The sequence below is a fragment of the Amblyraja radiata genome, chromosome 37 (genome assembly GCF_010909765.2).
Source record: "Amblyraja radiata isolate CabotCenter1 chromosome 37, sAmbRad1.1.pri, whole genome shotgun sequence".
Classification (NCBI taxonomy): domain Eukaryota; kingdom Metazoa; phylum Chordata; class Chondrichthyes; order Rajiformes; family Rajidae; genus Amblyraja; species Amblyraja radiata.
Window position 1 is genome coordinate 20,174,670 of NC_045992.1, and position 13,079 is coordinate 20,187,748.

General features: G+C 45.4%; 4 non-coding genes across 4 annotated transcripts; all 4 read right to left on the bottom strand.

The window, feature by feature from the left end:
* Positions 1 to 1,329: 1,329 nt before the first annotated feature.
* On the bottom strand, positions 1,330 to 1,403 carry trnan-guu. Its single transcript has one exon. It is a non-coding gene; the product is annotated as a tRNA-Asn (tRNA).
* Positions 1,404 to 2,472: 1,069 nt separating this feature from the next.
* On the bottom strand, positions 2,473 to 2,554 carry trnas-aga. The gene has a single exon. It is a non-coding gene; the product is annotated as a tRNA-Ser (tRNA).
* Positions 2,555 to 9,414: 6,860 nt separating this feature from the next.
* Positions 9,415 to 9,488, bottom strand: trnan-guu. The gene has a single exon. It is a non-coding gene; the product is annotated as a tRNA-Asn (tRNA).
* A 942-nt stretch (positions 9,489 to 10,430) lies between these two features.
* Positions 10,431 to 10,512, bottom strand: trnas-aga. The gene has a single exon. It is a non-coding gene; the product is annotated as a tRNA-Ser (tRNA).
* Between the last annotated feature and the right edge of the window lie 2,567 nt (positions 10,513 to 13,079).

Consider the following 13,079-nt stretch of genomic DNA (forward strand, 5'->3'; position numbering starts at 1 on the left):
TAAGGGAAAGGAGAGGGAGAAATAGATGAGGGAGGGATTGGAGAGGAGATGGGCAGAGGGGAAAGAAGTGGGGGATGAAGAGGAGGGGGAGGGAGTGCTGGAGATGAGGGAAAATGAGCTACGCCTGCGCAGTTGGGGGCTATGTGTGAGTGGTGGAATATTGCGATGAGGAACGCGTTGCGTTGCGTTGCGGGACCAGGCCTCCCGTGTGATAGGGACCCAACGGGTCCCACTTAGTCTAGTTTAAAATTAATTAGATTTTTGTTGGGAAATGCGTGAAAGGCAAATAGTTGCAGAAGCAAATCAAAATATCAGATAATGGTTTCGATCCATCTGAGTTGGGCCTATCACGCTCCCGCTGTGTCACGCTGCTGCCTGGGAACACACAAACAAGTTGTTGCGCTGTTATGACATCGGGCATTCCCTGAGGTATTTCGTTGTCTTTTGCTTTCCAACGTTGCATTGTTTCCCTTGCTGGCCTCATTTTTGCGAGTGTGACTTATTTCCCTTCAATAGCCTTGGCTCGAAACATGGGCTTGCATTATTGAACCCTGGGGCAGTTTAATAGTTGTTCGATATTCCAGCATTTTTAATATCTTGTTTCTTTTATTTTCCTTAAATTCCCTTCTCCTTTTGTATTTCTCGATGTCTTTCTTCATTTTCTTAGTGTGCGCATCAGTGTTGTTTTCCCTGTCTCACTACTTCGCCATGTTCCCAGGTTTCTATACATGGGTTAATATCCTTGTGCTCACTGCTGTCGCGTAAAATTACTCCCGGTTCCCAGGTCCTGACAATGAACGAAATAAAATATAAACGGGCAAATCGACGGGGATGTATACCTCCGAAACGTCACGTGAGAACAACATCGACATTGAAAATAGCTGGAGCAGGCCACGCGGCCACACGAGTTTCCTGCACCATTCAACATGATCTCAGCTGATCATCCCAACACAGTGCACTGTTACCCTCCCTCCTCATATCTATCGACGCCTGTTGTGTCCAAACGTCTCCCTGTACCTTCTTAAAACTGTCCAGCGGCAGTTCAGCGGAGAATCCAATCCGCTGGTTCAAGGGATAGACACAAAAAGCTTGAATAACTCAGCGGCACAGGCAGCATCTCTGGAGAGAAGGAACAGGCGACGGTTCGGGTTGAGACAATTCTTCAGTTCCTGGGATGTTGTTTATTGAAAAGAGGAACATTTGAATGAAAGGAAACGAGACGCCGCAGGGAGACACCCAATCAGCGCATTGAGGCGACAGCAGAGAGCGCCAGCCTCTTGAGAGAGCAGATTTGAAGCACATGCACATAAAACAATATCCGATCGCCAGCGTCCTTGGGTGGGCTCGAACCACCAACCTTTCGGTTAACAGCCGAACGCGCTGACCGATTGCGCCACAGAGACAACTGGTCGAAAATGGGATTAAACGGACGATTCCCGAGCTGGGAAGCGGTGACCAGGGACACGGTTGGGACACTGCTTTTCATAAACGGCATCAAATATTTGGGGCAGAAAGATTTGTTTCTAAAATAAATGTTATTCAGACCCCCCATATAGTCAGAAATCAGTCTGAGAAGGGTTTATTTCGTCACCTATTTCCTTCGCTCCATAGATGCTGCTGCACCCGCTGAGTTTCTCTAGCATTTTTGTGTACCCACCCCCCCCCCCCCCCCCCCCCCCTCCCGCATAAAGTACAGGATCACATCCAACATTCTCAACGCTTACACATGCAGTAATTTGTTTTATATTCTGTGGATAAAGTATCCTTGAACAAAGCCCCCTTAACGTTCACTTGGTCAGGAAGTCACGGTCCTCATCAAGCAGAACATTCTGGAAACATTTAGCTTCCTATGTACAGATCCGCCTCCAACCCGAGAAAGGGTACGCATGTGGTCGACACAAAATGCTGCAGGAACTGTGCGGGACAGGCAGCATTTCTGGAGAGAAGGAATGGGTGACGTTTTGGATAGAGACCCTTCTTCAGACTGAGAGTCGGGGACGAGGGAAGCTCGAGTTGTTGAAGGGTTGAACAAGAATGTAAGGAGTGAAAACAACAGATAATCAGAGAGCAGGAGCAGCGGGAGAGGTTGTTGTAGTACTCTCAGAGGAGAACTTCACATGTGATCGGGGATGCCGCAACAATTCACCGGGTATGTCCAGTGAGCACAGGTGTGGCAGTGTGCGTCGACACCCTCTGACGTTCAGTGAATGAGAGGTGAATTATCGCTCAGCACATACTCTGGGCAGCAGTATTGAGGACCGGAGCCAACTAGGCAATAATACAGCTGAGTAACGGAGCCATTTCTTCCATGTCGCAGCAGATAATCAATCGTCTAGCCGGCGTGACCAAAATCTTTGCGCGACGGACATATTTACTTACCTATTTCTGCGGAATATTAATTCTGACAGCAGTTAGTGAACATCCCGTCAAAATTATGCACAGGTCGGTTCAAACGGACGGACCTGCTACCGCCGTAATCGGCAGGATTCGAACCTGCGCGGGGCAACCTCAATGGATTTCTAGTCCATCGCCTTAACCACTCGTCCACGACCACTGCGCTCCAAATACCTGCGCTCGAAGAAGATAATTCACCAGAAATAATCGGTGAGTCCCGGGAGAAACTGAGAAAGCGCTGATTGCAGTGTCACGGCAGTAGTGCTGACACTAAACCAAAGCTGGAACGCGCCGGAAACATACAACAGGCCAGGCAGATTCGTTGAAAATCGCTATCAAATCATGGGGGGAGGTGAGACACAATTTGGGGGGAGGGACTCACTTTCTTGGTGCCCGCGCAGGGCTTCAACATCGGGAGCCTCTATCGCCTCGACGCAGCAGTTTGATTTTAAGCTGCATCGGGCGATGAAAGGCGCCGCGAACGGGCCGATTCGGCCCTTAGAAATCGTCTGATACCCGCCTGAATCTTTCAAAAGCTACAATGTGATAAATAACACGGCAGTAGTGCTGACACTAAACCAAAGCTGGAACGCGCCGGAAACATACAACAGGCCAGGCAGATTCGTTGAAAATCGCTATCAAATCATGGGGGGAGGTGAGACACAATTTGGGGGGAGGGACTCACTTTCTTGGTGCCCGCGCAGGGCTTCAACATCGGGAGCCTCTATTGCCTCGACGCGGCAGTTTGATTTTAAGCTGCATCGGGCGATGAAAGGCGCCGCGAACGGGCCGATTCGGCCCTTAGAAATCGTCTGATACCCGCCTGAATCTTTCAAAAGCTACAATGTGATAAATAACACATACAAAAAACACATACAAATTAAACTGAAGCTAATAAAGGCAAACAGAAGAACCAACCTTGGCGGGGGGAGACAGAGAGAGATGGGGGGAAAATTACTAAATAACGTGAGTGACCGTGAATGAGGGACTTACCTGCAAGCCAACCAGGAAACCCGTTCGACCTGAGCCCTTAATGAGCTGACCAGTATAAATCCGATACCCGTTTAAATCTTTCCCATCCACCAATACATCCAATTAGTTAAAATGGTAACTGTACCCGCATCAGACTGTTTTAAGAATTAGAATTAGATCCTTTATTTGTCATTCAGACGTTACGGTCTGAAAGAAATGTCGTTACCTGCAGCCATACATACAATAATACATACCAGAACAGACAGTAAACACAAATTAACATCCACCACAGTGAGTCCACCAAGCACTTCCTCACTGTGATGGAGGCAAAATTCTTAGGGCTACAGTCCCTTCCCACCTCTTCTCCCTCTTAAGAAATGTTTCCAGAATACCTTCAGTATTACTTGAAGGTCACAACACAATTAATGACACATCATGTTAATAGAGACATTTGACAAGCGCTGAACCGTGACTGTCTCGCGGAAATCGGAGATTTTAATAGATTTTTTTTCACCGAATTTCAAAATCCGGGTTACAAAACATAGAACCATATAACCATATAACAATTTCAGCACGGAAACAGGCCATCTCGGCCCTACAAGTCCGTGCCGAACTACCTTTTTCCCTTAGTCCCACCTGCCTGCACTCATGCCATAACCCTCCATTCCCTTCTCATCCATATGCCTATCCAATTTATTTTTAAATGATACGAACGAACCTGCCTCCACCACTTCCACTGGAAGCTCATTCCACACCGCTACCACTCTCTGAGTAAAGAAGTTCCCCCTCATGTTACCCCTAAACTTCTGTCCCTTAATTCTGAAGTCATGTCCTCTTGTTTGAATCTTCCCTTTTCTCAAAGGGAAAAGCTGATCCACATCAACTCTGTCTATCCCTCTCATCATTTTGATGACCTCTATCATGTCCCCCCTTAACCTTCTGCGCTCCAGAGAATAAAGACCTAACTTATTCAACATTTCTCTGTAACTTAGTTGTTGAAACCCAGGCAACATTCTAGTAAATCTCCTCTGTACTCTCTCTATTTTGTTCACATCCTTCCTATAATTGGGCGACCAAAATTGTACACCATACTCCAGATTTGGTCTCACCAATGCCTTGTACAATTTTAACATTACATCCCAGCTTCTATACTCAATGCTCTGATTTATAAAGGCTAGCATACCAAACGCTTTCTTTCCCACCCTATCTATATGACATTCCACCTTCAAGGAACTATGCACGGTTATTCCCAGATCCCTCTGTTCAACTGTATTCTTCAATTCCCTACCATTTACCATGTACGTCCTATTTTGATTTATCCTGCCAAGGTGTAGCACCTCACATTTATCAGCATTAAACTCCATCTGCCATCTTTCAGCCCATTCTTCCAAATGGCCTAAATCACTCTGTAGACTTTGGAAATCCTCTTCATTATCCACAACACCGCCTATCTTGGTATCATCTGCATACTTACTAATCCAATTTACCACACCTTCATCCAGATCATTGATGTACATGACAAACAACAAAGGACCCAACACCGATCCCTGAGGCACCCCACTAGTCACCTGCCTCCAACCAGACAAACAACCATCCACCATTACCCTCTGGCTTCTCCCATTCAGCCACTGTTGAATCCATCTTGCTACTCCTGCATTTATACCCAACAGTTGAACATTCTTAACAAACCTTCCGCGAGGATCCTTGTCAAAGGCCTTACTAAAGTCCATATAGACTACATCCACTGCTTTACCCTCGTCAATTTCCCTAGTAACCTCTTCAAAAAATTCAAGAAGATTAGTCAAACATGACCTTCCAGGCACAAATCCATGTTGACTGTTCCTAATCAGACCCTGTTTATCCAGATGCTTATATATATTATCTCTAAGTATCTTTTCCATTAATTTGCCCACCACTGAAGTCAAACTAACAGGCCTATAATTGCTAGGTTTACTCTTAGAACCCTTTTTAAACAATGGAACAACATGCGCAGTACGCCAATCCTCGGGGACTATTCCCGTTTCTAATGACATTTGAAATATTTCTGTCATAGCCCCGGCTATTTCTACACTAACTTCCCTCAATGTCCTAGGGAATATCCTGACAGGACCTGGAGACTTATCCACTTTTATATTTTTCAAAAGTGTCAGTACTTATTTTACGTTGAAACTCATAGTATCCATAGCTACTCTACTAGTTTCCCTTACCTAACATAATTCAATATCCTTCTCCTTGGTGAATACCGAAGAAAAGAAATTGTTCAATATCTCCCCCATCTCTTTTGGCTCTGCAGATAGCTGTCCACTCCGTCTCTCCAATGGACCAATTTTATCCCTCGTTATCCTTTTGCTATTAATATAGCTGTAGAAACCTTTTGGATTTACTTTCACCTTACTTGCCAAAGCAACCTCATGTCTTCTTTTAGCTTTTCTAATTTCTTTCTTAAGATTCTTTTTACATTCCTTATACTCCTCAAGCACGTCATTTACTTCATGCTGCCTATAATTATTGTAGATCTCCCTCTTTTTCCGAACAATATGTCCAATTTCCTTTGAAAACCAGGGCTCTTACCACTTTTTACTGTTTCCTTTCAACCGAACAGGAACATAAAGTTTCTGTACTCTTAAAATGTCCCCTTTAAATGTCCACCATTTCTCTTCTACATCTTTCCCATAAAACAAAATGTCCCAGTCCTCTCCTTTGAAATCATCTCGCATCTCATCAAAGTTAGCCTTTCTCCAATCAAAAATCTCAACCCTAGGTCCAGTTCTGACCCTCTCCATAATTATATTGAAATTAATGGTATTGTGATCACTGGACCCGAAGTGCTCCCCAACGCATACCTCCGCCACCTGTCCCGTCTCATTTCCTAACAGGAGGTCCAACACTGCCCCTCCTCTAGTAGGTACCTCTATGTATTGCTGCAAAAAACTATCCTGCACACATTTTACAAATTCCAAACCATCCAGCCCATTTACCGAATGTGTTTCCCAGTCTATGTGTGGAAAGTTGAAATCTCCCACAATCATGGGATGGATTGTCCCCCACCTCACAAAACAAGGGAGGCAGGACTAAATAGTGGAGGCAAGACACAAATTGGAAATCAAGAATGGGAAAGAGAGTTAATAAAGACACCCGAATTAACGGGGCAGAAAGCTCACGAAGGGATAGGAGAGTACGGCCAAGTGAAATAGGAATCGATGTAAAAGGTGAGGTGAGTAATGGATTAAATTTATTATATATGAATGCGCGAATTATAAGAAGTAAATTGGATGAGTTTGAGGCTCAGTTAGAGACACGGCTGCAGGTGGGTCAGGACAGGGAACTGAAAATTCCGGTTTATGCATCCTATAGAAAGGACAGGCAGGTGGGCCGAGTAGGTGGGGTTGCTCTGTTGGTGAGGGAATAAATTGAGTTCCTTACGAGGGGTGACATATGGACTGACGATTTAGAGTCGCTGTGGATAGAAATGAGGAATTGTAAAGTTAGAAATACACTAATGGGAATTATCTACAGGCCCCCACACAACCTGGATATAGGGTGCAAGTTGCAGCACGAATTAACATTTTCATATAACAAAGATAATGCCACTGTGGTTAGGGACATTTCAATACGCAGGTAGAGTGGGAAAATCAGGTTGGTTCTGGACCCTAAGAAAGGAAGTTTGGAGAGTGCGTCCGAGATGGATTCTTAGAGCAGATTGTACTGGAGCCTACCAGAGTGAAGGCAATTCTGGATTAGGTGTTGTCTAATGAATAACATAATATGATAGGGTTTAATCTGCAATTTGAGAGGGAGAAGGTTAAATCAAAAGTGTCAGTGTTGCAGTTGATCAAACCGACTATGAAGGCATGAGAGGGGAGCTGGCCAAGGTCGACTGGTAAAAGATCCCTGCAAGAATGACTGTGGAACAGCAATGGCAGCAATTTCTGGGCATCATCCAGCAAATGCAGGATCATTTTATTCCAAAGAAAAAGAAATATTCTAAGGGGAGTAAGCGGCAACCCTGGCTGACAAGGGAAGATAGGGATCCGTGTGACCCAACGGGTCCCACTTAGTCCAGCATTTCGTAAACATTGTGATAGTACCTAGATCCACCAGCCTCCTACATGGCGTAGGATCCAGATACCACACACCACATTCGTGTAAAACGTACTACAGTTGATACTTTCTAGCTTCCGGGCGGCTAGACTGTGGGGGTGTTATGGGAAATAAATTTCTACTCTCGAAGACCCTCATTATTGGGTAAATCCCGATCAGGTCCGCCTCAGCTTCCTTTGTTCCAGGAAAATAAACCTTTCTGCCCAGACTCGCCCCTTTCTGATGGATCCCCCCCCCCCCCCCATACCACCTCTCATTCACACTCACACCGCTCCAATCACTCCAAGTGTATTCCAGATTGCCGGCATCATTATATCCTTTATTGTGTGCTTTGCATATTTATCTATATCGATCTATCTATACATCACAAAAACTGTCATCTTGTTTGTTTGCCGGATTTGTATTTGTGGAAAAACCGTGCACTTTTTGCACCACCCTACTCACATTTTCCTGTGATATAAATGAAATGCGTTTTGTTCAGATCGATGGCATATTTTAAAAGTTATTAACGTTTTCTTTTTAAACTTAAAACAGCGCAGTTGGGGGAGAGTTCCCGTGGGCGTCTTTACGTCTTTACTGGTGTCGCAAAGGGCACCCGACGGCTCCTCAGCCACGCCTGCGCAGTTGTGGCCTTTCCAGATTTTGTGTATGGATCAATGTAATTTAAAGAGTCTCAGCCACACCCAGTTGTCTTTCATGGGTCTTTTATCGGGTTGCAGGATGAAGAACTCTTTCCCCAGGATTTTTGCAAGGTTTTAGTTTTCTCATTGTTCACTTTTGGATAGTGGGGGGTAGGGGGGGGGGGGGGGGGAGGTGGGGGGAATAGGAGGATGAGTGTGGGAGGTGAGGGGGTGGAAGGTGAGGAGTGTGGGAGGTGGGGGATGGAAGGATAGGAGGCTGGTAGGGAGGGGAGAGGAGTTATGGAGGGAGGGAGGGATTGACTGCGGGTGTGGGAAAGGTGAGGGAGCGATAGGTGAGGGATTGGCGGAGGGGAGGAGGAGAGGCGAAAGAAGAGGGAGATGAGGATGGAGAGTGGGTAGCAGTGGGGATAGAGGGAGAGGAGGGGTAGTGGGGGAGGTAGGGAGTGGGGATTATTTGGAGAGGAGAGGCAGTGGGTGAGGTCAGGAGGGATAGTGGGGGAATAGGGGGAGGTGAAGAGTTGGGGGAGGGGATAGAGACATATGGGAGGGGAGATGAGTTTTGGAGGGAGGGAGGGTCAGACAGGGTAATGGAAAGGAGAAGGAGAAATAGGTGAGGGAAGGGCGGAGCAGACGGGAAAGAAGAGGAAGGATGAAGAGGCGGGTTGTTTTCTTCCTCACTGTATTTCTTCATTTTCTTAGTGTGCTCATCAGTGTTGTTATCCCTGTCTCAGTACTTCGCAATGTTCCCAGGTTTCTACGCCTGGGTTAATATCCTTGTGCTCACTGCTATCGCGTATACTTGCTCGCGGATCCCAGGTCTTGACATTGAACGAAATAACATGTAAATGGGCAAATCGACGGGGATTTATACCTCCGAAATGTCACTTTCCCAGTTCTCTAGGATTCGGGGCAAAGTCGAGTCTGCATTTTAAAGTCATAATTTCGTCAGACACCGTTTGCGGGATTTCCCCCAACTTTTGTAAAGTCACCAGGTGGAAGTGACGGGAATTGAACCTGGAGCCTCAAACACGCACAACGTGCGCCCTTCTGCAAAGCTACATCCCGGACTCCGTGAGAACAACATCTCTGGCGAGAAGGAACTGGCGACGTTTCGGGTCGAGACCGTTCTTCTGTTCCTGGGATGTTCTTTATTGAAAAGAGGACCTTTTGAATGAAAGGAAACGAGACGCCGCAGGGAGACACCCAATCAGCGGATTGCGGCGACAGCAGGAAGCGCCAGCCTCTGGAGAGAGCAGATTGGCTCAGCTGCCAAGGACATGCACAGCAAAAAATATCCGATCGCCAGCGTCCCTGGGTGGGCTCGAACCACCAACATTTCGGTTAACAGCCGAACGCGCTGACCGATTACGCCACAGAGACAACTGGACGGAAATGGGATTATACGGACGATTCCCGAGCTGGGAAGCGGTGACCTGGGACACGGTTGGGACACTGCTTTTCATAAACGGCCAGAAAGATTTGGGCCGGAAAGATCTTTTCCATAATAAATGTTATTCATACTTCCTCAATATAGTGCAGGATCACATCCAACATTCTCTACGCTTACACATACAGTAATTTGTTTTATATTCTGTGGATAAAGTATCCTTGAACAAAGCCCCCTTAACGTTCACTTGGTCAGGAAGCCACGGTCATCATCAAGCAGAAAATTCTAGAAACACTTAGCTTCCTGTGTACAGATCCGCCCCCAACCCGAGAAAGGGTACACATGTGGTCGACATAAAATGCTGCAGTAACTGTGCGGGACAGGCAGCATTTCTGGAGAGAAGGAATGGGTGACATTTTGGATAGAGACCCTTCTTCAGACTGAGAATCAGGGGAGAGGGAAGCTCGAGATGCTGAAGGGTTGAAAGTGAATGTAAGGTGTGAAAACAACAGATAATCAGAGAGGAGGTGCAGCGGGAGAGGTTGTAGTACTCTCAGCGGAGAGAGGAGGAGAACATCACCTGTGATCGGGGGTGCCGCAACAATTCACCGGGTATGTCCAGTGAGCACAGGTGTAGCAGTGTGGGTCGACACTCTCTGGCGTTCAGTGAATGAGAGGTAAATTATCGCTCAGCACATACTCTGGGCCGCAGTATTCTGGACCGGAGCCAACTAGGCAAATATACAGCTGAGTATCGAAGCCATCTGTTCCATGTCGCAGCAGATAATCAATCGACTTACCGGTGTGTCGAAAATCTTTGCGCTACGGCCATATTTATTTGCCTATTTCCGCAGAATATTAATTCTGACAGCAGTTAGTGAACATCCCGTCAAAATTAAGCACAGGTCGGTTCAAACGAGCTGACCTGCTACCGCCGTAATCGGCAGGATTCGAACCTGCTCGGGGAAACCCCAATGGATTTCTAGTCCATCGCCTTAACCATTCGGCCACGACCACTGCGCTCCAAATCCGTGCGCTCGAAGAAGATAATTCACCAGAAATAATCGGTGAGTCCTGGGACAAACTGAAACAGCACTGATTGCAGTGTCACGGCAGTAGTACTGATTCTAAACTAAAGCGGGATAGCGCCGGAAACACACAACTGACCAGGCAGATTCGTTGAAAATCGCTATCAAAACGTGGGGGGATGGGGAGACACAATTTGGGGGGAGGGACTCACTTTCTTGGTATCCGCGCAGGGCTTCAACATCTTGAGCCTCGATCGCCTCAAAGCAGCAGTTTGATTTTAAGCTGCAGCGGGCGATGCCCCGCGAACGGGCCGAAATCGTCTGACACCCGCTTGAATCTTTCAAAAGCTACAATGTGATAAATTACACTTAAACAAATTAAACTGAAGCTAATAAAGGCAAACGGAAGAGCCAACCTTGGAGGGGGGAGACAGAGATATATGGGGGACAGCCCTACTAAATAACGTGAATAACCGTAAATGAGGGACTTACCTGCAAGCCAGCCAGGAAACCCGTTCGACCTGAGACATTAATGTGCTGACCAGTTTAAATCCGTTACCCGTTTAAATCTTTCCCATCCACCAATACATCCAATTAGTTCAAATGGTAACTGTACCCGCATCAGACAGCTTTACGAAATTCTTCGTGAATACCTTCAGTAATACTTGTAGGTCACAACACAATTAATGACACATTCGATGGTAATAGAGACATTTAACAAGCGCTTAACCGTGACATCCCCACTGTCTCGCGGAAAGCGGAGATTTTAATAGAATATTTTCCACCGAATTTAAAAATCCGGATTACAAAACATGGCAAGGATGGGAAAGAGAGTACAGGAAAAGTTAATAAAGACACAGAAAGCTCACGAAGGGATAGGACAGTATGGCCAAGTGGAATAGGAATCGATGTAAAAGATGAGGTGAGTAATGGATTAAATTTATTATATATGAATTCGTGAAGTATTATAAGTAAATTGGATGTTTTTGAGGCTCAGTTAGGGATTGGTAGATATGACATTGTGGGGATTACGGAGGCAGGTGGGTCAGGACAGGGAACTGAATATTCAGGGTTATACATCCTATAGAAAGGACAGGCAGGTGGGCCGAGTATGTGCGGTAGCTCCGTTGGTGAGTGATGAAATTCAGTTCCGTGCGAGGGGTGACATATGGACTGACGATGTAGAGTCGCTGTGGATAGAAATGAGGAATTGTAAAGATAAAAATATACTAATTCGATTTATCTACAGGCCCCCAAACAGTAACCTGGATATAGGGTTCAAGTTGCAGCATGAGTTAAAATAGTAAGATTAAACGTGATTTACCAGTTTGAACTTTGATCTTTATTTTATGAGGAGTTACGATGAGGGAATACGTGAAGAAGGCCCGTTCAGCCGCACGTGCGTCAATCTTCAAAGCAGCGGTGTGAAATCACAGATAATAATAACAGTGACTGAAGTATGAAAGTAAGATGAAAGAAGATTAGAACTACCAGATGAGTTTAACGAGGGTTGGGAGCGGAGGGCACGTATTCCCTCATGGTAACTCCTCATAAAATAAAGATCAAACTTCAAACTGGTAAGTTCTCGTTTAATCTTACTATTTTATTTCGGAGTCACGTGAGTGACTACGTGGAGATTTCAAAGCTCTGTGATTTCATGCCGTGAGAAAACAAGTCTACACAACCACAACTGCCTCATTGACAAAATGAGGGAAAACATTCATAATGCATACAGTCATGACATAGATTTAAACATGCTTATGCTGTTAAATAAACAATTACAATAGTCACATCTCTCATCCGGATGGAACCCATAACAGAACATAAAATAAATTGAGAATACCTCTGGTCTAGCAACGGTTTATTATAACATGATTGAAATATTGTTCGTTTGACCACACACCAGCCGTTATGATGCGGTCCAGCGGAACGTAATTAACCCTTGCTGCTGCTGTTATAGCAGCCTTGGTGGAGCGAGATCCAGATCAGTATCTACTTCTGCATACCTCAACTCCGTTTTAACACTTGACAAGATCTGAGCAGATAGGTTCTTATAACGTATTTTGTAATTAACAATCATAGTTAGCTCAGAGTCTCAAAGACTCTCGGTGACCTTGACGTATTGTTGTATATGTGTGTCCCCACATAACGAAAAATCCCTGGGCATGTCTTGAGTTATTTTGAAACCCGACACCCCTACTGCTCTCCTTAAATTAGTTATAGCATAAAATACTGTACATATATTTGCAGATGTAATCATCCTCTCCTGTCACAATAATGTAGCGAGTGACCTGTTGCGCTAATCAGGGCCAGGAGGATAACTACCTAATGAGGTCCGATGAAAGCGAAGAATGTAGCTGGAACCTCTTCGTTCAAATAGTGTTATAAAATGTCAATCTCCCATACTGCATTGTACTTGTACTGAGAAACCTGTGTAACAGATATCCTTTACTAACTCGATATACGAGGTGAACCCAATAACTTGGCCCTCGTTAGCTGCAGTAAGTCTGATGGAAAGCTCCTTGGCACAGCTAATGATCCTATAATTCAATATTG